General features: G+C 46.4%; 1 long non-coding RNA gene across 1 annotated transcript; it reads left to right on the top strand.

Moving 5' to 3' along the window:
- The first annotated feature begins 5,622 nt into the window (after nt 1–5,622).
- On the top strand, nt 5,623–24,386 carry LOC134911698 (uncharacterized). The gene is made up of 3 exons (XR_010176775.1): nt 5,623–5,729; nt 15,929–16,005; nt 23,948–24,386. It is a non-coding gene; the product is annotated as an uncharacterized LOC134911698 (long non-coding RNA).
- Nucleotides 24,387–24,592: the final 206 nt, after the last annotated feature.

Here is a 24,592-nt window from a genome sequence, read left to right as displayed (position 1 = left end):
ATCTAAAAAACATATCCAAAATACAACCATACCTTACACAAGACACTGCAAAAACTCTAATCTATGCTCTCATTATCTCCTGCAATGATTATTGCAATAGTCTTCTTACTGGTCTTACCAAAGAGAGACTCACCAAAGAAAGACTCTCACCACTGCAATCCATTCTGAATGCAGCTGCGAGGCTAATCTTCCTTGCTAGACGTTCATCGTCTGCAGATCCTCTCTGTCAGTCCCTCCATTGGTTACCTGTATTCTACCGTATTCAATATAAAATACTTTAACTCACACATAAGGCCATTAACCATACAATACCAATGTACATCTCTTCGCTCATCTCAAAATATCTCCCAACCCAACCTCTCCGCTCTCCATAAGATTTGCATCTCTCATCCACACTAATTACTTGCTCCCCTTCATGATTGCAGGACTTTCTTCGGGCTGCACCCACTCTGAATGCCCTGCCACGCACAATAAGACTCTCCCCTAGTCTCCAAACCTTCAAACGTTCCCTAAAATCCCACCTCTTCAGGCTAGCTTATCACATTCCAGAACCGCTCACTCAACCTTCATAAGCTTTCCTATCCGATTATATCCCCACTGTACAGTCAGCACATATCCTCCACATATTTTCTCTATCTGCACTTTCCCTTCTTTATGACCATGGTTCATCATTGCTGTGATGTGATATCATGCAACCCACCTAGAACCTTTGCAATCCGGTGGACAAATAAGCAATAGATAGTGCCTTTCCTTGTGGCTCAATGCCTATTTCCATATAGATTGTAAGCTTGCGAGCAGGGCCGTCCTACCTCTATGACTGTTTGTTTATTACCCAGTTTTGTTTAATCATTGTGTCCAATTGTAAAGCGCAATGGAATTTGCTGCACTATATAAGAAATTGATAATAAATAAATAAACTACACATACCAGCATGCATTGCTACAGTTTTGCTATTTTGATATTCTAAAGCTGCTGCAGAGCATGCTGGGAAGTGTAGTTTAACAACAGCTGGATGGCCAAAGGTTCCCCATCGCTGCTTTAGATCATGGCCAGAGGCAGGTGTTACTGTAGCTCATTGCCAGAGTGGTGGATGCTGTATGTGTGTAAGAGAGAGAGAGAGAGGTCTGTATCAGTGGCACAATTCCCAGTGGGGACATGTTGTAGTACATTTTATCATATAGTGAACGTTAAGATTTTTTCTTTTTTTTCAATGTGATAAATTGTCACCAATCCATGTCCAATTTAAGCATGATATGCTGTGGTGCCATGCTGTGTGCATATCAGTAAATTACAGTAGTACTGACATCGCAAGTTTTCCCTTGCACCCTATAAACTTGTGTGTGATGCCTGCAGGACACATTGAGACATCACGTCCATGGGGTTTATTTACTAAAGTCCCAATTTTGTTGGAGTTTGTTTTTTTTTCTAAGTGGCAACATGGGAATTTACTAAGGCCAAATCTTGGGAGTGTTTGTCGTATTCGTAATGGTTTTTACGGCAGAGTTCAGAAATACGAATGAATAGACTATCGGTCAAACGCGCCTGTTTGTTCATACAACGCAGGAATTTACTATTCATTCGTATTTTGGTGTTTGTCTCTGAATGGTCAATTGCGGTCGTATTTTTTTACGATTCGTTAAAAAAAAGCAGCAAAAAAATAGACCGGCTTTTTGCAACTTAAAAATCAATCACACCTGAATTAGGATGCCTATAAAAGGATCTTAGGCCCATTTCAAACAACCTACACTCAGAAATGGCTGCTGGAGTATGGTGCAGTGATCTTTTGTGTGCTGTGGGATTCCTGAGACTCAGATATCAGCCTGGAAGTAACCAGGGCCAAGAAACTGAACATGGTCAGCAGGATGTACAGGTTCCACAAAGGCTGCGCAGGCCTAGTTTTTTTTAGGGGGCGTTTAAACTTGAACACATTGTCCAATTATAGGGTCATACAGATGTTCCGTCTAAATCGTACCAACATTTTCCATCTGTATGACCTTGTCAAACTGGGCCTAAACCCTGAGACAGCACGCTCTCGCCCTGTCTCAGGCCTGCACAAACTCCTGGCTGTTTTGCACTTTATGGCTACTGGGAGCTTTCAGGCTGTGTCTGGGGATGTCATTGGAATCTCACAGCCCTCCTTTTCCAGAATACTAACACAGTTGATGTATACCTAATAACCTCATCTGGTTTTTTTTTCTTACTGTCAGTGGCCAGTATTGATGTTATGTAATTTAATCTCAGTACCCTTTTTTCACAAATATACACACAGGTGTTGGATGTTTTGCAGCCCCACATCGATGCCTTAATCTGCTTCCCTACCCAGGAGTCTCAGTGGCATGCCGTCAGGGTAGCTTTCTATGTGCTTGCTGGCATGCCCAATGTGCTGGGAGCCATAGATTGCACACACATGAAGCTGAGACCACCTAGGGGCAGGCAGCACATATATACAAATCGTCATCTTGATCACTCCACAAATGTACAGGTGGTTTGTGATGCAAAACTAAAAATCATGAGTGTTGTTGCTGGTTACTCTGGGGGCTGCCATGACTCCTTCATCCTCAGTCAGTCATCCCTCTTTGATAAATTTGAGGACAGACAAATGCCGGATGGATGGCTGCTGGGTATGTGATTTGATATGTGTAGGAGTTTGTATACTAGGCACAAATACACTGTGTTAGTTATGTGTTGCTGTATCTGAACTTTAAACACGTTACTATATCTGTCTTTCAGGTGATGGAGGATATGGCTGTTTCTCTTGGCTTCTGACTCCATTGTCCCGCCCTGATTCCCCTGCTGAACACAATTACAATCATGCACATAAGTCCACGCGGAATGTGATAGAAAGATATTTTGGTGTGCTGAAATCTAGGTTTCGGTGTCTGGATATGTCTGGTGGTCTTTTGTTGTATAAGCCCTTGAAGGTGACCCAAATTGTGTTCTGCTGCTGCTTTCTTCATAACATGTGTTTGCAACAACATCTGCCACATGTTGATGAGGAGGAGGATGAAGAAAGCAGTCAGTAAGCAGATGAGTTAGATACATCTGGCGACACTTGGAGTACAGATGTAGGGATGCAGGTAAGGCAAGAACTGATAAATCTACATTTTTAAGGTAAGTATATGTGTATAATTCTTTTTTATATTTACAACAGAAAGATAGTTTTTTACTCCAAAAACATGTTACTTAGTCAGAATGTGTCAGAATCCTTTAGACATACAAACATACCCTGGCTTCATGCCATACAAATGCAGCATGTGTATTGTGTGTTTGTGTTTTCACTAAACATCATATTCTAAAGCACATGTATGAAGTCTGGATAAGTCAGTAAGTAATGATAAATGTAAGGTATTAAACCACTACATAATCCTGATTGTTATTGAATATGTTATTTACTTTCTGAATGTGTACTACATTTTAACGTAACACTTCGCCAGATTTTCTATATTATCCATGCTGAATACGTGTCCCTATGTGTGGTGTTCCATGGGATTTAAGGGACACAAACTTTGTCTCATATAAAATGTTTTATTTGTTTCTGTTTGCTTTATAAAATCTGCATATATGTTAGCCACAACACAGTAAACAAGATGTATCCATTATTACACACAATACTTTGCCATTAGAATTTTTTTGTATTTGTTTTGTGAGGCTTCATGAATTTTAGTCATATTCGGCCTTTTAACACACACAAACATGGTGAAACAATAATGTTAAACCTACTAAAAAGCAATGTTAACAATTTAGCTACAACATATTAGGCCACTCTCTTGTACGACAATACTGTTATTATCCTAAAGGCGTCTATTTTAGATCAAATTACAGTATCACATAAAGTAAAAAAAATTGGATGTATGAGACATGTGTTAATCTGTTAATCTGCATGGCTGGCCAATAGTGAAGCTGCAGGATATGAGACTGATTAGAATCTGGAAATATTAATTAGAAAATCAAAGACTGCTGACTAATTTCTGCATTCTAATGAAAATCTGCATGGCTGGCCATTAGTGAGCTGCAGGATATGAGACTGATTAGAATCTGGAAATATTAATTAGAAAATCAAAGACTGCTAATTTCTGCATGCTAATGAGAATCTGCATAGCTGGCCATTAGTGAAGCTGCAGGATAGGAGACTGATTAGAATCTGGAAATATTAATTAGAAAATCAAAGACTGCTGACTAATTTCTGCATGCTAATGAGAATCTGCATGGCTGGCCATTAGTGAAGCTGCAGGATAGGAGACTGATTAGAATCTGGAAATATTAATTAGAAAATCAAAGACTGCTGACTCATTTCTGCATGCTAATGACACAGATAACATTTTCCCTTGTAAAAAATGTTCCAAGTATGTAAATAACCAGTGTCAATTAGAAATACACTACATTTTGTTTATCAGATATAATTAATGATGTTGCATAAATGAATAATCTGCTAAGTGCTATATATATACTGACAGACACTTACTAACTACGTTTTGTTTTTTGTCCTAACAGAAATCAGTACCTATATTATTATTATTATTATTTTTTTTGGGGGGTGGCTGCTTTGACGGGCCTTTACCTTTACCACTGTCATGTGGGCGTGTTCTGGTGGAGCGCCTTGGTGGTGAGGACACAGGCGATATAAGTGGAGTTGTCGTACCAGAACTGTTGCTTTGTTGCTGTTGGTGCTGGGAGCTGAGTGTTTCATTGAGGTTAGTGAGGTTGGCATTGAGTTCACGCGTTGCAGCATTGTGATTTTCCATGATTCGGCATATAGATTCAATTAGCATTTGATTGGTTTCTAAAATGTTGAGGTAGCTTTGCTGTTGTCTGTGATGTTCTTGCATTAGGCGTTGTAAGTTGCCCATGACATGTGTCATGTCTGCCCGCATGATTTCCATGGTGTTTGCCATTCACGTGGTTGGTTCATTTTGGCGGCTGATATTTCTGCTGATTCTTCTAAGGTGAGATGGTAGGCTTGCGAAAATTTGTGTCTGTCTACGCAGGCAATCCTGATTAGTGATCTGCTGTGTAGCCCAATTGTCCCAAAACACTTGATCAGGGCCTTGTGCTACTGGTGTTGTTTGGCTGTGTTGTGGTGGTGGTGTGTGTTGCGGTGGTGGTGTACTCACAGGTGCTGGGGGGGGGGTTTCCTTCAATTATTGGCTGCATTTGTAAAATGATTGTCTCATCCATGTCACTGTGTTGCTGGTGTTGCGGAGGGATGCTGGTAGCATTACTTGATTCTGGGAGGACAATAATTTTTTGGTTAGTTATCCATATGTTATTAAAATTAATCCAAACCAAATAACATTGTACACATGTATTTGAATGCTGATTGTACATATACTGCATTGCAACAACATCACTCCTAACTTAAATTAAACCGTATGCCTCTTAATTTAAAAATGTTGCTGGTTACCTCATTGTGAAAGCAAGCACATGATTTGTCTGGTATATCATACATACTCCACGAGAAATGTGTGTGTTTTTACATAAAGTGTTGGCTTTTACTGTGTTAGCCAAAAATATAGTAATGTTGTTGCATGTTGGAGGCAATGTTTGGTCTAAAACACATGTAAAACCGAGGATTACAGCCTTACTCTTTGGCAAGCTTACATATCTGTTTATGTTGCAGCATCTTCAAGACAATCTGCGATTGTATGGCTGAAGTGGACATACATATCTTTACTGGATGCGGAAAAGGCAAATTCACTTTGTTTCCATTTGATGTTTGTTGTTGTTCTTCGGTAAGTATGGGTGCTTGGCAGTGGCGTAACTAGAAATTTTTCTCCCCCAAGCCAAAAAATTCTTCGGCACCCCCCCCCCCCCATACCCCCCATAATTGGCACTAGTAAAGGGACACATATGCGCACGCCCACGGCGCGTGCCGCCAAAAAGGGTGTGTGGCTTTGTTGAAATGGGCGTGGCTTTGCGTAAAGGGGCGTGGCATTGCAGGAAAAGACTACCTTATACCCCAGTTTTGCAACCTGCACGCCCAGACGTTAGCCACCACAGTGAGCGAGTGAGAGAAGCTGGGAGCCGGCCGGAGTAGTGGAGGAGACTGACACACGCCGGCATCCAAAGCGGCTTGGAGCGGCGTTGGGTAACATACTGTCTCGCACCTTATAAATACTTACTCACGGCGGCATTCACCTCGCTTCCCCCTCCCTCTCTCCACAGCGCACCTCAATCTTTGAGGACAAATAGGGATTTTCCACATATATCCTTTTGCAGGACTAATGTATCAATACATATATCTAGCAATCCTATTAGTTTACACTATCCGCCTGCTGTCCCTATATAAAATTAATAATAATGAGGTGCACTTTTACATTTGATTGATTTATAGGTTGCAATTTCTTCTTCTGCAGAAAGCACCATTCCATGTTTGTTTATATCCGCAAATGAATGCTTTAGAATTTTATAGACTCAATTGTCAGCAGTGTCAGCAGAAGACAATTGATTCTTTGAACTAATTGATTAGCATAATGATGTCTGATATTATAGCTTCTGCAGTACTGTGCTATTTAGTGAAGGTTTAATTCACTGACTCTTTGAATTAATTCTGCAGATTTTGTACTTGAAGCAACATTGTTTCACTTTACTTTTTTGTTGCACTTTCTTCTTCTGCAGAAAGTACTACTCTATGACTGTCAGTGGCGTAAGTTCGTCCCAGTCGCCCGGAGGCATGATAAATGTTGGTGCCCCCCTACATATACACATACACACACATACCATATGTAGCTATCCGGCACTAAGGGTGAACAGTAGCAGCGTGCTCAGGTACCTTTCCCAGTAGTAATATAGATACACATACAAAGTGGATGCACACCAAGTCAGTTATTACAATAAAACAGACACCAGCATACCATTATAGTACACCTACAGTGCTCCCTCACCCGCCAGCAGGTCTCGATGGAGATGCTTTGGCGCAGTGGTGTGCCGATATAATTAGTGTTCACTGTAGGATTTTTTTTACGGCAGGGTGCTGATCACGGGGAGGGATGGGCAAACTTAGGTACATACTATAATGCTTGGTGCTCCCATACCTATGGGCCAAAACATGGACAGTCCGCGCCGAAGGCGCGCTCCAAAAATCTAGCGGCGTTGTTTCATAATAGTGGCAATTCACATTACACCACACGGTAGTGCACCTAATACACATTGCACCAGATAGAACCTCCTACACACTGCGACAGATAGAGCACGTTATACACATTGCGCCAGGTAGAGAGCACTGAGGCACACTGCACCAGGTAGAGAGCACTGAGGCACACTGCACCAGGTAGAGAGCACTGAGGCACACTGCACCAGGTAGAGAGCACTGAGGCACACTGCACCAGGTAGAGAGCACTGAGGCACACTGCACCAGGTAGAGAGCACTGAGGCACACTGCACCAGGTAGAGAGCACTGAGGCACACTGCACCAGGTAGAGAGCACTGAGATTGAAGTTTACAGCTGCAAAATACTTACAAGGTTAATTTAGCCCAGGGGGACTCTCATGTGCTTACCGGGTCCGGCGGCGCACGGCTGGGTCTGGCGGCGTGGCGGGGTACGGCAGGCAGAAAACGGCGGGTTGGTAGGGCGCACAAAAACGGGCAGGGTGGGATTCATCTGTCTAAAAAAAGGTGCAGACACCTAGCGTGAACACTAGATATATATATAAAAAAAACACAAACGCCTCATTCACTTAAACACACACACACACACACGTCTCTTTCACTTACACACACAAGTCTCTCTTACATACACATGCCTCCCACTTACACACACATACATGCCTCTCACTTACATACACATGTCTCTCACTTACACACACACACATCACTCACACACATGCCTTTTACTTGAATGCACAACTTTCATTAAAAACACACACACACCTCACTTAAAAACAAGCACACACAAAACACAGTGCTTCCCCCCAAATACACCTCTCCCCTACCCCCCACACAGTGTCTACCTTTGGCTTTCATCATCAGGCTGACGGAGCAGAGAGCTTCCCTCGGCTGGCTAGAAGAGGAGCTGTGCTCTGGAGCTCCCCCTAGCTGCAGCCAGTGCCATCTCTCCCTACAGGAGGCAGCTTCCGTGTCAGTGACTGCTCCTCCGTCCACAATAGCAGCGCAGTTCTCAGGCTGCGGGAGACAGTGGAGGAGATGCGCCCCCTTGTGGTCAGGAGCCCGGCGGCAGCCGACTCCACTGCCTCCCACAGTTCCGCCCCTGATGACTGTCTATATCAACAAATGAATGTATCAGAATTTTTATAGATTCAATTTTCAGCCATGCCAGCAGAGGACAATGATCCCTTGAATTAATTAATTAACATAATAATGTTTGATGATATAGCCTCTGCAGCACTGTGCTATTTTCTCCTGCAGAAAGTATTAATCTATGACTGTTTATATTAATTAATGAATGTGTCAGAATTTTATAGATTCAATTTGCAGCTGTGCTAGCAGAGGACAATGATCCTTCGAATCAATTAATTAGCATACAATGTTTGATGATATAGCCTCTGCAGCACTGTGCTATTTAATGAAGGTTTAATTCACTGACCAATGAGTCTTTGACCTTATTCTGCAGATTTTTTGCTTGAAGACTTTTCTGCAACATTGTTTCATTTATATTATACTATTATTCATTTTTTTCATGTGAGAGTCCAGTGTTTTTTTGTTGGTTTTTTTGTTATTCAACGATCCACCTCCTTAATTGTTTTCTAGATGAATATGATCTTGTCTATCCCCACAGATTTTGCTAATTTAATCTGATTGTTTCTAATTGGAACCACTATTATATGCAGATTGATTAATGCCTACATAACCTAAGTGTGTATTTAGTCGATCTAGTTATATCAGCTTAATTATTGCTGTCCCTGTGCATACCTGCCTAGTAAACTTAGAGGTGATCAGCTATAATACAAAATTGGGATGGTTTTTGAATGAAGTATTCCAACTAAGTTACTCAGTATTGACTCTCCCCATACTCTATTTCGAGCTGTACCTCTTTCTACCACTCTCTCATCTGGCTGACAGCAGTGTTGACAAGGGCTCTGCCCTTTTCAACTTATATTTTGCCGTCACAACAGAAAGCAGAAGTGGTTCTTTCTTTTCTTTTTTCTGTCCTATACCCAAGGGAAAGGACTATTTATTCCAATATAAGACAGGTGATGGCTCTCTTTTCCAATAAGCCGTCCATTGATTTTATTAACGCCCTCGCCGTTCACCCCCTACCCCCTTTTCTCCCCAATAAACACTCGGACAACTGCATTGCGATTTAAAAGGTCACAGCCAAATTTATTGATCGAATTAGAATTGGAACTCTATAAGTGGGTGGCGAGAAAGCAGTGCGTACCCCCGGCTACAGCCTACATATTAATTTCTTCTAAATTAAACAACGGGGCGGAACCTAAGTCCCGCCCTTGCGCAAGTTAGCTGAGCGGTACCACTTCCCACCATTGGCATAGCACCGGTCCACCCTTAAGATGACGACCGTGTCGGCCCTTGAGGCCACGACAAACTCACCGAGTATCTGGGGGAAGTGCCGGCCAACCGACGTTGCGCTACTACAGACTGCCGAGGAGCACTGCTTGCCGCGCCTGCTGGACCTCTTTTGCCAGACCATAATTAAAGACCGAATTGGCCTGACGGTGCCTCCACCGGACGTAAACTTAATTTCAAATTCCAGTTACCTCACCTTTGCCCTGGTGATAATGAAAATTCTGGACTGGCCTACCGGTGCCACCACCGAAAATAACAAACAAATCTTAATTCCTAATCACCAGGGCCAATTGCCCTACCAACTGGGCGGGAGGGTGGGTGCCTTCTTGGATCCTTGATCAGCATGAAAAGAGGGAGCCTGCCTGGCATTCCTGGTCTTTTGTACCTCCCAGGTAACTCTCCTCCCCTTTTTCCTATAGGATGCTGCTATGCTACCTGCTCTATCTCCCCCCCCCTCCCCCTCCCCTCCCCCTTTCTCCCATTCCCTGTCCCAGGCTTCCTTCTTTTAAAAAACCCAGGACGCTTATTTATTCTCGGGCCTATTCGTCCCTCGAATTCTTTAAGCCGTCCATTGATTTTATTAACGCCCTCGCCGTTCACCCCCTACCCCCTTTTCTCCCCAATAAACACTCGGACAACTGCATTGCGATTTAAAAGGTCACAGCCAAATTTATTGATCGAATTAGAATTGGAACTCTATAAGTGGGTGGCGAGAAAGCAGTGCGTACCCCCGGCTACAGCCTACATATTAATTTTTTCTAAATTAAACAACGGGGCGGAACCTAAGTCCCGCCCTTGCGCAAGTTAGCTGAGCGGTACCACTTCCCACCATTGGCATAGCACCGGTCCACCCTTAAGATGACGACCGTGTCGGCCCTTGAGGCCACGACAAACTCACCGAGTATCTGGGGGAAGTGCCGGCCAACCGACGTTGCGCTACTACAGACTGCCGAGGAGCACTGCTTGCCGCCATAGCCTGGTTCCTAGAACCCAGGCCCGCCACCCGCTGCTACCTCCTGCCTCCCACTGACGCTTTCTGCTATGTCGCCCAAGAATAAAGCTAAACCCTTCTCGGTCAGGTGTACCCCGTCTTGCCTGAACAGCCCTTCCTCTCCGTACCTCAACAACGGGTGCCTGGCGATCGTATCGCCTTCTCCCGTTAAGAGACGGGCTACCGCCTTGTTCACCTTTCTTCTGACCCTTTGTAACCCCGGGCCCCCCTGTGCCCTTAGGACTATCTCGGACCATGTGATCCGTGTATTAGGCCACCGGCCCTTCATCCATTGTATGTCGGCTTGAATTGCCGTAATCAGCTCGCTCCCCTTGCTTTTTCCTAGATCGCTGCCCCCTAGACCTTTTGCACTCCTGAAAAGTAGAATTACAAATAATCGTTACCCCCTGTTGTATGCGGACCTATGGTGCGAACTTTCGCGCGACCCATATGAAGGTGAAAACCACAAAACCTCTTTTTGTTTGAGGGCAAAATTGGAAAAAGTCCTTCATTCCCCCATTTATGGCGGGCAGCTTAAGGCCTTGGGTTTCGCGAAAGACGCCGAGCTGCCTTCTAGTCTTGCTTTTCCGCGCGTAAGTATACCTTGTACGCTCTTGATTTCTACCTGCCCAGCTTTTTGATCTCGCCCGCTGGCAACCCCTTACGTGCCAATACTGCCATGTCTTGTCAGTTGATAATTACACTTTCAAATGGCCTGACGGTGCCTCCACCGAAAATAAAAAATTTCTACATCCTAACGGTGCCACCACCGCAAATAAAAAAAAAAAACAATTCTACATCCTGACGGTGCCTCCACCGAAAATAAAAAATTTCTACATCCTAACGGTGCCACCACCGAAAATAAAAAATTTCTACATCCTAACGGTGCCACCACCGAAAATAAAAAATTTCTACATCCTAACGGTGCCACCACCGAAAATAAAAATAAAAATTTCTACATCCTAACGGTGCCACCACCGAAAATAAAAAATTTCTACATCCTAACGGTGCCACCACCGAAAATAAAAAATTTCTACATCCTGATGGTGCCTCCACCGAAAATAAAAACAAATTCTACATCCTAACGGGTTCAATCCGGTTAGGTATACTCATCATATAGCGCCCTATGATCTATACCTAGCAACTGTCATATGAAATAAGACACCCGAGAGTGCATACAAACTCCACAAAGAATGCTCTTAACTGGATTGAACCCATGACCTAAGCACTGTGAGGCCGTAATACTACCCATTGCCACATAACTGGTGCGTTTACGCTGAATTGATATTCATGCCTTGCGCCAGACTATAGTTGTCCTACGTTATCCCGTATACCGCTAAGGCACATGCAGCCTTGACCCCTACTTTATGCAGAGATGAGGTACTATTCAGCCCTTAAACCTTCGCTTTGCGCCTGGACCTTTGGCTTTCCTTTTCCTTCTGTCCTGTTTACCTTATTATGATACCATAAGTGACCATCATATTGCACGTTCACTAAAGTAGCTTTGATGGGTTTTTACTGTGATCGCTACGGCTACTTGCTTTGCCTTGCATTTTGTATGACCGTTTGGTTATGGAACAAACTTATTCAGCGCTTAAAGACATAGCTAGTAAATGTAATATGAATTAAGAACTGGGATTGAACCCATGACCTCAGTGCTGTGAGACCGTAATGCTAACCATTGCCCCATAAATGGTGCGTTTCTGCTATTCTGCTACCTAAGTGAACATAATACTGCGCATTCCCCAAAGCAGCTTTGATGGTTTTCCTATTGAGATCGCTATCGCTACTTGCTTTGTCTCCCAGGCCTGCCTTTTGTATGACACTCAGGTTATATAACACGCTACTTTGTACTAAGCGGTTATCATTATAACTATATACCACATAATACAATGCCAGGGGATTAAACCATGCGTTTAGCACAGTGGAAGTTGTACTGCGTAGCGCTGGGCTGTACCGCGCTATGCAAATCGTGGCCTGTCTATTTTTTATTTATTTTTATTTATTCATTATTATTATTATTATTATTATTATTTTTGGTTTTTGTTACTGCATCGTTACGCTCTGTGTACCCAGGCATTTTTCTAATGTATGGACTGTGCCAGGCATTGCAAATCGCCTGTGACGCCTTCCCACTAACTGCAATACAATAATAATCGAGCTAAGGCCACGGGTAATACCGAAAAATTTGCTAATATGAACGTTATGGTGCGTGACTGTCCCACACTGATCTGTATTATACTGTTCTTATATACCTACTATCAATGCAATAATACATGTTCACGGCAATGCGATGACTGTTCTGCCTTATATTGTATAATTTATCGCTATTCCCCTCTATAATCTGCAAAATACCCCCCGGCCATTCGATCCGGTATTAAGCTTTATATTAGCCCGCTAGTATACCTATGATGCTGAAATATGCTCTTGCCGCAATGCCCTCAGTAATCATTACGCTGTATACCTAGTACGACCCGTACCCTGTAATATACCCATGCGGCAATGACATCGCTGATTTGCTTTATCTCGTATACTTCCCCTTTCACACCGCAGCCCGTACCTGGTATTTTGCCGTTTTAACTGGCTTCCTAAACGGGTCAAACTGCGATGTGAAAGGGTCCCCTTCAATTTACCGTTTTCAAACTACAGGTATTTTGAAACGGTAAAAAGAAGGGTCCTACCCGTTTCAGTCCCATTTCACTGTGCAGTGTGAAAGGGTCTGAAACGGTATTTGCAAGTCCCAGCAGGTCATAGGCTGTCTCCATGTGTGATGTCTGCAGCCACAACCAGAAAACAGCTTGGAAAACACAGGAGACACATGTGAGAGTGGCTTTATAAACTTTTAGACTGCAAAGCCATTATAAAAATGTCTAATTGGAGTGATGAAGAGGTGAGGGAGCTGCTTTAGGATCAGATGGGATGAGGAAATCTGCTGCCAAATTACTGGGACAGTCAAGGATACCCTCATATATAAAAACATAGCAAAATGCTTCAAGCTGCTGGGTTCCATCGTACTACTATCCAAAATTATTAATAATTAATTAATTAATACTTATTAATAATGTGTGGGCTAGAAAAGTCCATTTATAATGACAACCACTGTTTTTTATGGGTGAAACGGGTTCAGTGTGAAAGGTACCAAAAAGGTAATGAAATGGTAATTTGCTGGTTACAACATGAGATGTGAAAGGGGTTTAACTGCTCAGACCCGTTTTAAGAACCGTTTCAATTACCATTTTAAAAGCAGGTTTTGCGATGTGAAAGCAGCATTACTAGTACCTATTCTACCCTGCAATATATACATGCCGTTGCACTTCTGCGACCTTGCATCAATCGCATACTATAACCCTATCATACTTTATCCGCTGTAATTTAATACTGACTCTGCAATGTAACCACTGACCCATGTTATACTGTCTACTATGACACTATTACACACTATGCGCTGCAATAACTCCCACAACCCTGTAATTCTACCCAGCACCCCCTGCCCTTTTATTTCATTTATTTATGTATTTTTATTTTTACACCCCCTCCCTCGTATACTGTACACTGGTCACACTGCTGGGAGGGGTTATGTGCAGGGGAGAAGATGAAAGGGAACCACCACCATTGTTGGAGGAGGGGAGATAAGATAACCCCCCAGCCAGATAGCGTCTGCTGGACATGCTATCAGTAATTAAGAAGGGGGAAGCTAGTGTATTACTGTGAGAGCAAAGCTTTTATGAGGGAAGCATTAGCAACGGGGAAGGGGAGTGCTGCTTAGATGTGGGGTTTGCTCTCCCTGCAGCAGCTGAATGTCCCATCCTGCTATTATATGATCTGCTTCCCATGCGTTTGTCTTTTAAAACAAACTCCCAGGCTGGAGTGATTATCTTAGGCTTCCACATACAATTTATTTGCAGTTTACTGGAGAACGTATAGTAAAGTTCCTGCCCTAACGTCACGATTATACTGATGGACAGTGCTGGACTTTTCACTCATTATGTTCATTGACCATTGAGGCCTGCTTACCAGACATTCGCTTTAACCCACTAAGCCACAGCGCAGAAGCCATACCCCTAGCCTGTAAATACATGATACTTATCTGGGTGGTCCCTCTGCGTGCATCCTAAGGAATCATTAGATTGCCAAGTTTCGCGTGGGCTCCCCCCGAAGCTAAGCCGTAAGGAGAAACGAGACGAGTAGTCTGATCATCTGTAAGTAAGTACAGTAAGTGAAAGGGAAAAGTACCATATTACAAAGTAACATGACAGAAAAGGGAAAATTTATGGAAATAAATGATTAACTAACAACCCAATAAATTGAATTAATAAATAGGCTGGCTGATTGATATGGGTATTGGTACTGGCTAGCGCCCGCGCAGCCTTGCGGATATGGCGGGGCTGATACCCGGTGGAGTGGGCTGCGGTGGGCCAGCAGCTTGCCCACTGCGGATAATGGGCTGTGGGGAAGTGCTGTCCTGCCTGCCACCAGAGGGGGAGGGGAGCGCTGCAAGCTGCTGCCCCCATCCTACTTGCTCTGGCTGTGCAAACACAGCCTGTGATGCCTGCGTGTGGGAGGCGGGGGGGGTGGATGCCTCGTGTAAGCTGTGGGTGGAAAGTTTGTGTGGGGGGGTGTGCTCACGGGCTCCGGCGGTGGGGTCTGTCCCGCCGGAGCCGTGCTATACTGCTGCTGCTGTGCCCGTCCCATCATGTGTGGGTACGTGCTGTTAGTGTGCCGTGACGCGGGGGGTGTGCGTGTGAGCTCCGGCGGCGGGGCCTGTTCCGCCGGAGCTGGGACATCCGGCTGCTGCTGCGGCGGCTGGGCGGCGCCGAGCGTGACGCGATCGCTCGGCGCCTGAAGGGGCGGGGGTGTGTCCTGCGGCTGGCTGTGGGCTGGCGCGCCGGAGCCTGTTTCGGGCCCGCCGCGCGCCAGCCAGGAATGAGGGGTGAAGCGGGCGGCGGGCGCGGGGTGAAATCGCGGGCTCCGGCGGTGCGGCCTGACCCGTTGGAGCCGGGATGTGCGGTTGCTGGGCAGCGCCGAGCGTGACGCGATCGCTCGGCGCCGGAAGTGGGGGGGGCGTGCCCTGCGACGGGCTGTGGGCTGGCGCGCCGGAGCCCGCCTCGTGCTAGCCACTTATGGAGGGGTGAAGCGGGCGGTGGTCCCGCCGTCACCGGCCGGGGCCCTTGGAGCTGCAGTTCCGCGCGCTGGCGTGGCCGTGATTGCGTCCGTTTGTATGAGACGCCGGGGGGGGGGGGAAATCCTCTTAAGCCTGGGCATGCTGCGGGGTGGACGCTGGCTGTTATACAGCGTTAGTGTAAGGGTCTGTATCTATTTGCACTAAAACAGTGTATGGAGGGTATTTGATGTGGATTGCGGGGTGCGCCTGCAGTGTGGTTCTACCTGCAGTTCAGGCGAGGGGGAGCGCGGGGAGGATTAATAATCAAAGTGTACTTATTCCTTCCTTGATTCCAGGAGCTGCCTTCTTGGATCCTTGATCAGCATGAAAAGAGGGAGCCTGCCTGGCATTCCTGGTCTTTTGTACCTCCCAGGTAACTCTCCTCCCCTTTTTCCTATAGGATGCTGCTATGCTACCTGCTCTATCTCCCCCTCCCCTCCCCCTTTCTCCCATTCCCTGTCCCAGGCTTCCTTCTTTTAAAAAACCCAGGACGCTTATTTATTCTCGGGCCTATTCGTCCCTCGAATTCTTCACTCTCTCATCTGGAAAAGCCTGGGGCCATTTGATTCAGTAACGTGTAGCAGGCAGAGTACAGACAGCAGAAGTGGGTTCTCTCTTCCTTCATATATCATCTTTACTATTCAAGGTCGTACTATCCTGAAAGTAGCCCGATCTTCTATCTCGGAAGCTGATAGGATAGACCTGGCTAGTACTTTGAAGGGGGACCACTTAGGAATACCAGGCACTGTGGATATCACCAAGATGATCACCTATCTTTCAATCTGAATAACACTGGTGGAGCAGTTCTATGCTGCTCACTCTCACTATTCTTTATATTTCACCTTTCTATCTCTTATTTACAAACTAAGATAGAGATCATAATCACATTGGACCGTACCGGTCGATATTTTAATGGGAACAGAATAAATGTTAAGTTTTAGATTATTCATTATCACATCATCCTACTATATACTGTTCTGATTGATCTTTATTAATTACAAATAAGAGTGCTCCCAAAAAGGATTTCTTTTGTCTCTCCTTTCTTTTCATATGTGTAGTTAGCCACCACAGGAAAGAAAAATAATCCTGATTCATGCCCCTTACATTATTTGTCATTTTTCCTCCTTATAGTAATGCCCAGTATACATTATTCCACATACTGCAATGGCCTTAGCCATTATGCCACACACAATAATGCACATGACACAATATGCACACACTGTAATGCCCCCGACACATTATGCCACACACCGTAATGCCTGTGACACATTATGACAGGAATCGCAATGCCCGTTATACATTATGCTACACACTGCAATGCCCCTGATACATTATAGCACATACAATGTCTGTGACACAGTATGACACACACCACAATGATCCTGAGACATTATACCACATACCACAATGCCCGTAATATAGTATACAACACACCGTAATGCCTGACACATTATGACACACACCGCAATGTCCGTGATACATTATGCCACACATCGTAATGCCCATTACACATTAAGTTCTACAGTAAGGCTTCTAATTACTTTTCTCTGACGTCCTAGTGGATGCTGGGGACTCCGTCAGGACCATGGGGAATAGCGGCTCCGCAGGAGACAGGGCACAAAAGTAAAAGCTTTAGGATCAGGTGGTGTGCACTGGCTCCTCCCCCTATGACCCTCCTCCAAGCCTCAGTTAGATTTTTGTGCCCGGCCGAGAAGGGTGCAATCTAGGTGGCTCTCCTAAAGAGCTGCTTAGAGTAAAAGTTTTGTTAGGTTTTTTATTTTCAGTGAGTCCTGCTGGCAACAGGCTCACTGCATCGAGGGACTTAGGGGAGAGAAGTGAACTCACCTGCGTGCAGGATGGATTGGCTTCTTAGGCTACTGGACACCATTAGCTCCAGAGGGAGTCGGAACACAGGTCTCACCCTGGGGTTCGTCCCGGAGCCGCGCCGCCGACCCCCTTGCAGATGCCGAAAAGTGAAGAGGTCCAGAAACCGGCGGCAGAAGACTTTTCAGTCTTCATAAGGTAGCGCACAGCACTGCAGCTGTGCGCCATTGTTGTCAGCACACTTCATAGCAGCGGTCACTGAGGGTGCAGGGCGCTGGGGGGGGCGCCCTGGGCAGCAATGATAGTACCTTATTCTGGCTAAAAATACATCACATATAGCCCCTGGGGGCTATATGGATGTATTTAACCCCTGCCAGGTCTCAGAAAAACGGGAGAAGAAGCCCGCCGAAAAGGGGGCGGGGCCTATTCTCCTCAGCACACAGCGACATTTTCCCTCACAGAAATGCTGGTGGGAAGGCTCCCAGGCTCTCCCCTGCACTGCACTACAGAAACAGGGTTAAAACAGAGAGGGGGGGCACTTATTTGGCGATATGACTATATATATTAAAATGCTATAAGGGAAAAACACTTATATAAAGGTTGTCCCTGTATAATTATAGCGTTTTTGGTGTGTGCTGGCAAACTCTCCCTCTGTCTTCCCAAAGGGCTAGTGGGGTCCTGTCCTCTATCAGAGCATTCCCTGTGTGTGTGCTGTGTGTCGGTACGTGTGTGTCGACATGTATGAGGACGATGTTGGTGAGGAGGCGGAGCAATTGCCTGTAATGGTGATGTCACTCTCTAGGGAGTCGACACCGGAATGGATGGCTTATTTAAGGAATTACGTGATAATGTCAACACGCTGCAAGGTCGGTTGACGACATGAGACGGCCGGCAAACCAATTAGTACCTGTCCAGGCGTCTCAAACACCGTCAGGGGCGTTAAAACGTCCTTTTACCTCAGTCGGTCGACACAGACACGGACACTGACTCCAGTGTCGACGGTGAAGAAACAAACGTATTTTCCTTTAGGGCCACACGTTACTTGTTAAGGGCAATGAAGGAGGTGTTACATATTTCTGATACTACAAGTACCACAAAAAAGGGTATTATGTGGAGTGTGAAAAAACTACCTGTAGTTTTTCCTGAATCAGATAAATTAAATGAAGTGTGTGATGATGCGTGGGTTTCCCCCGATAGAAAATTATTGGCGGTATACCCTTTCCCGCCAGAAGTTAGGGCGCGTTGGGAAACACCCCTTAGGGTGGATAAGGCGCTCACACGCTTATCAAAACAAGTGGCGGTACCGTCTCCAGATAGGGCCGCCCTCAAGGAGCCAGCTGATAGGAGGCTGGAAAATATCCTAAAAAGTATATACACACATACTGGTGTAATACTGCGACCAGCGATCGCCTCAGCCTGGATGTGCAGCGCTGGGGTGGCTTGGTCGGATTCCCTGACTGAAAATATTGATACCCTTGACAGGGACAGTATTTTATTGACTATAGAGCATTTAAAGGATGCATTTCTATATATGCGAGATGCACAGAGGGATATTTGCACTCTGGCATCAAGAGTAAGTGCGATGTCCATATCTGCCAGAAGATGTTTATGGACACGACAGTGGTCAGGTGATGCAGATTCCAAACGGCACATGGAAGTATTGCCGTATAAAGGGGAGGAGTTATTTGGGGTCGGTCCATCGGACCTGGTGGCCACGGCAACACCTGGAAAATCCACCTTTTTTACCCCAAGTCACATCTCAGCAGAAAAAGACACCGTCTTTTCAGCCTCAGTCCTTTCGTCCCCATAAGGGCAAGCAGGCAAAAGGCCAGTCATATCTGCCCAGGGATAGAGGAAAGGGAAGAAGACTGCAGCAGGCAGCCCATTCCCAGGAACAGAAGCCCTCCACCGCTTTTGCCAAGTCCTCAGCATGACGCTGGGGCCGTACAAACAGCTGCGGTGGGGGGTCGTCTCAAGAGTTTCAGTGCGCAGTGGGCTCACTCGCAAGTGGACCCCTGGATCCTACAAGTAGTATCCCAGGGGTACAGATTGGAAGTTCGAGACGTCTCCCCCTTGCAGGTTCCTGAAGTCTGTTTTACCAACGTCTCCCTCCGACAGGGAGGCAGTATTGGAAACAATTCACAAGCTGTATTCCCAGCAGGTGATAATCAAAGTACCCCTCCTACAACAAGGAAAGGGGTACTATTCCACACTATATTGTGGTACTGAAGCCAGACGGCTCGGTGAGACCTATTCTAAATCTGAAATATTTGAACGCTTACATACAAAGGTTCAAATCAAGATGGAGTCACTCAGAGCAGTGATAGCGAACCAGGAAGGGGACTATATGGTGTCCCTGGACATCAAGGATGCTTACCTCCATGTCCCAATTTGCCCTTCTCACCAAGGGTACCTCAGGTTCGTGGTACAAAACTGTCACTATCAGTTTCAGACGCTGCCGTTTGGATTGTCCACGGCACCCCGGGTCTTTACCTAGGTAATGGCCGAAATGATGATTCTTCTTCAAAGAAAAGGCGTCTTAATTATCCCTTACTTGGACGATCTCCTGATAAGGGCAAGGTCCAGAGAACAGTTGGAGGTCGGAGTAGCACTATCTCAAGTAGTTCTACGACAGCACGGGTGGATTCTAAATATTCCAAAATCGCAGCTGTCTCCGACGACACGTCTGCTGTTCCTAGGGATGATTCTGGACACAGTCCAGAAAAAGGTGTTTCTCCCGGAGGAGAAAGCCAGGGAGTTATCCGAGCTAGTCAGGAACCTCCTAAAACCAGGAAAAGTGTCAGTGCATCATTGCACAAGGGTCCTGGGAAAAATGGTGGCTTCTTACGAAGCGATTTCATTCGGCAGATTTCACGCAAGAACTTTTCAGTGGGATCTGCTGGAAAAATGGTCCGGATCGCATCTTCAGATGCATCAGCGGATAACCCTGTCTCCAAGGACAAGGGTGTCTCTTCTGTGGTGGCTGCAGAGTGCTCATCTACTAAAGGGCCACAGATTCGGCATTCAGGACTGGGTCCTGGTGACCACGGATGCCAGCCTGAACGGCTGGGGAGCAGTCACACAAGGAAAAAATTTCCAGGGAGTGTGATCAAGTCTGGAGACTTCTCTCCACATAAATATACTGGAGCTAAGAGCAATTTACAATGCTCTAAGCTTAGCAAGACCTCTGCTTCAAGGTCAGCCGGTATTGATCCAGTGGGACAACATCACGGCAGTCGCCCACGTAAACAGACTGGGCGGCACAAGAAGCAGGAGGGCAATGGCAGAAACTGCAAGGATTCTTCGCTGGGCGGAAAATCATGTGTTAGCACTGTCAGCAGTGTTCATTCCGGGAGTGGACAACTGGGAAGCAGACTTCCTCAGCACGACCTCCACCCGGGAGAGTGGGGACTTCATCGGGAAGTCTTCCACATGATTGTGAACCGTTGGGAAAGACCAAAGGTGGACATGATGGCGTCCCGCCTGAACAAAAAACTGGACAGGTATTGCGCCAGGTCAAGAGACCCTCAGGCAATAGCTGTGGACGTTCTGGTAACACCGTGGGTGTACCAGTCGGTGTATGTGTTCCCTCCTCTGCTTCTCATACCTAAGGTACTGAGAATTATAAGACGTAGAGGAGTAAGAACTATACTCGTGGCTCCGGATTGGCCAAGAAGGACTTGGTACCCGGAACTTCAAGAGATGCTCACAGAGGACTCATGGCCTCTGCCGCTAAGAAGGGACTTGCTTCAGCAAGTACCATGTCTGTTCCAAGACTTACCGCGGCTGCGTTTGACGGCATGGCGGTTGAACGCCGGATCCTAAGGGAAAAAGGCATTCCGGAAGAGGTCATTCCTACCCTGGTCAAAGCCAGGAAGGAGGTGACCGCACAACATTATCACCACATGTGGCAAAAATATGTTGCGTGGTGTGAGGCCAGGAAGGCCCCACGAAGAAATTTCAACTCGGTCGATTCCTGCATTCCCTGCAAACAGGAGTGTCTATGGGCCTCAAATTGGGGTCCATTAAGGTTCAAATTTCGGCCCTGTCAATTTTCTTCCAGAAAGAATTGGCTTCAGTTCCTGAAGTCCAGATGTTTGTCAAGGGAGTATTGCATATACAACCCCCTTTTTTGTGCCTCCAGTGGCACTGTGGGATCTCAACGTAGTTCTGGGATTCCTCAAATCACATTTTAAACCGCTCAAATCTGTGGATTTGAAATATCTCACATGAAAAGTGACCATGCTGTTGGCCCTGGCCTCGGCCAGGCGAGTGTCAGAATTGGCGGTTTTGTCTCACAAAAGCCATATCTGATTGTCCATTCGGACAGGGCAGAGCTGCGGACTCGTCCCCAGTTTCTTCCTAAGGTGGTGTCAGCGTTTCACCTGAACCAGCTTATTGTGGTACCTGCGGCTACTAGGGACTTGGAGGACTCCAAGTTGCTAGATGTTGTCAGGGCCCTGAAAATATAGGTTTCCAGGACGGCTGGAGTCAGGAAAACTGACTCGCTGTTATCCTGTATGCACCCAACAAACTGGGTGCTCTTGCTTCTAAGCAGACGATTGCTCGTTGGATTTGTAGCACATTTCAACTTGCACATTCTGTGGCAGGCCTGCCACAGCCTAAATCTGTCAAGGCCCATTCCACAAGGAAGGTGGGCTCATCCTGGGCGGCTGCCCGAGGGGTCTCGGCATTGCAACTCTGCCGAGCAGCTACGTGGTCGGGGGAGAACACGTTTGTAAAATTCTACAAATTTGATACCCTGGCTAAAGAGGACCTGGAGTTCTCTCATTCGGTGCTGCAGAGTCATCCGCACTCTCCCGCCCGTTTGGGAGCTTTGGTATAATCCCCATGGTCCTGACGGAGTCCCCAGCATCCACTAGGACGTCAGAGAAAATAAGATTTTACTTACCGATAAATCTATTTCTCGTAGTCCGTAGTGGATGCTGGGCGCCCATCCCAAGTGCGGATTGTCTGCAATACTTGTACATAGTTATTGTTACAAAAATCGGGTTATTATTGTTGTGAGCCATCTTTTCAGAGGCTCCGCTGTTATCGTGCTGTTAACTGGGTTCAGATCACAGGTTGTACAGTGTGATTGGTGTGGCTGGTATGAGTCTTACCCGGGATTCAAAATCCTTCCTTATTGTGTACGCTCGTCCGGGCACAGTATCCTAACTGAGGCTTGGAGGAGGGTCATAGGGGGAGGAGCCAGTGCACACCACCTGATCCTAAAGCTTTTACTTTTGTGCCCTGTCTCCTGCAGAGCCGCTATTCCCCATGGTCCTGACGGAGTCCCCAGCATCCACTACGGACTACGAGAAATAGATTTATCGGTAAGTAAAATCTTATTTTAAATTACCTGCTCGTTGCCAGGGGTTTCATGCTCTTGGTTCCATGCATGGTGCCAGGGGTTTTCATGCTCAGGGTGTCATGCTCGTTGCCATGGGTTTCATGCACTGGGTGTCATGCTCGTTGCCAGGGGTTTCATGCACTGGGTGTCATGCTCGTTGCTAGGGGGTAGTGCTTGTTGCTAGGGCCGTGCTCCCAGTGCCACATATGCCCCCAGTGCCAGATATTCCCCCACAGTGCCAGGTATATGCCCCCAGTGCCAGATATTCCCCCACAGTGCCAGGTACATGCCCCCAGTGCCAAATATACCCCCCCCCCAGTGCCACATATGCCCCCTCAGTGCATGCTCTCCCCAGTGCCAGATATTTCCCCCACAGTGCCAGGTATATGCCCCCAGTGCCAGATATTCCCCCACAGTGCCACATATGCCCCCTCAGTGCCTGCTCCCCCCAGTGCCAGATATTCCCCCACAGTGCCAGGTATATGCCCCCAGTGCCAGATATTCCCCCACAGTGCCACATATGCCCCCTCGGTGCCTGCTCCCCCCAGTGCCAAATATTCCCCCACAGTGCCAGGTATATGCCCCCAGTGCCAGATATTCCCCCACAGTGCCAGGTATATGCCCCCAGTGCCAAAGTGCCAGATATTCCCCCACAGTGCCAGGTATATGCCCCCAGTGCCAGATATTCCCCCACAGTGCCTGCTCCCCCCCCCCCCCCCGCTCCTTTGTGTTGGAGGGACACGGAGCGCACAGCGCGCGCCTCTCCCGTGTCCCTCCTGGCTCTCCGGCCGGTCTAATAAAGGAAGTGCCGGTTCGTGAGCCAATCAGAGCTCACGAACGGCACTTTCTTTATTAGACCGGCCGGAGAGCCAGGAGGGACACGGGGGAGGCGCGCGCTGTGCGCTCCGTGTCCCTCCTTACAGCAGCGGAGGGAAGGAGACAGCAGATTGACATGCGGACGCTCGTCCGCATGTCAATCTGTGCAAAGTCAGTGGCGCCCCCGCAGCCCCTCGCCCCCAAGCCACCGCGAGGACTGCGGGGGCAGTAGTTACGCCACTGGTGCTTGGCCTGTGTGGCCAGTTTATGATTTTAATTTAATGGATAATTAAGAGATGACTATTATTATATTTGGTTATAGATTCTTAATCACCATCAAGATGAGGGGAGTGTGGTTGGCGTCTTGGAGTTGTGTCCAAAATTTGGAGTGGAGTAACAGAAGAAACTACTGACAATCTTCGTGGTGGTGTAGCCTGCTGTGGTTTGGACTGGACATCCGACCTTGCTTTCTTTGGTGGCACATGTGTCCATTTTTTGTGTGGGTCAGGAGGGCCTCTTGTGCTGCTCAAGCCTTGTATTGAGGGACCTAGGATTTAAGTGTAAAAATTTGTATGTCCATTCCTTTACAAACATAACCTGTACTACAATGGGCACTTTACCTGCTTCCGCAGCTTCATCATCATCAGATGTCATGGCACTGACTGTAGGGCGAGCAGTTGTGCTTTTTTTCAACACTGTACATCATGAAAAAAATAAAATAATTGGAATTTGGATAATGCATTTGTTCAACATTTGAGCCATTATGTTTATAAAGATGACCCCAACTTATTATTTTGTGTGCTGTATTATTATTTACTAAGACATTATTAGTTAATCTGAGATTGAGAACACACACACACACACACACACACACACACACACACACTCACACACACACACACACACACACACACACACACACACACACGAACACAACAATATTGCACAATAGCCATATGCACTCTGT

Source organism: Pseudophryne corroboree, chromosome 4, assembly GCF_028390025.1.
Source record: "Pseudophryne corroboree isolate aPseCor3 chromosome 4, aPseCor3.hap2, whole genome shotgun sequence".
Lineage (NCBI taxonomy): Eukaryota > Metazoa > Chordata > Amphibia > Anura > Myobatrachidae > Pseudophryne > Pseudophryne corroboree.
The sequence above is the reverse complement of the archived record's forward strand: the minus strand, read 5'-3'. Positions and strand labels throughout refer to the sequence as shown.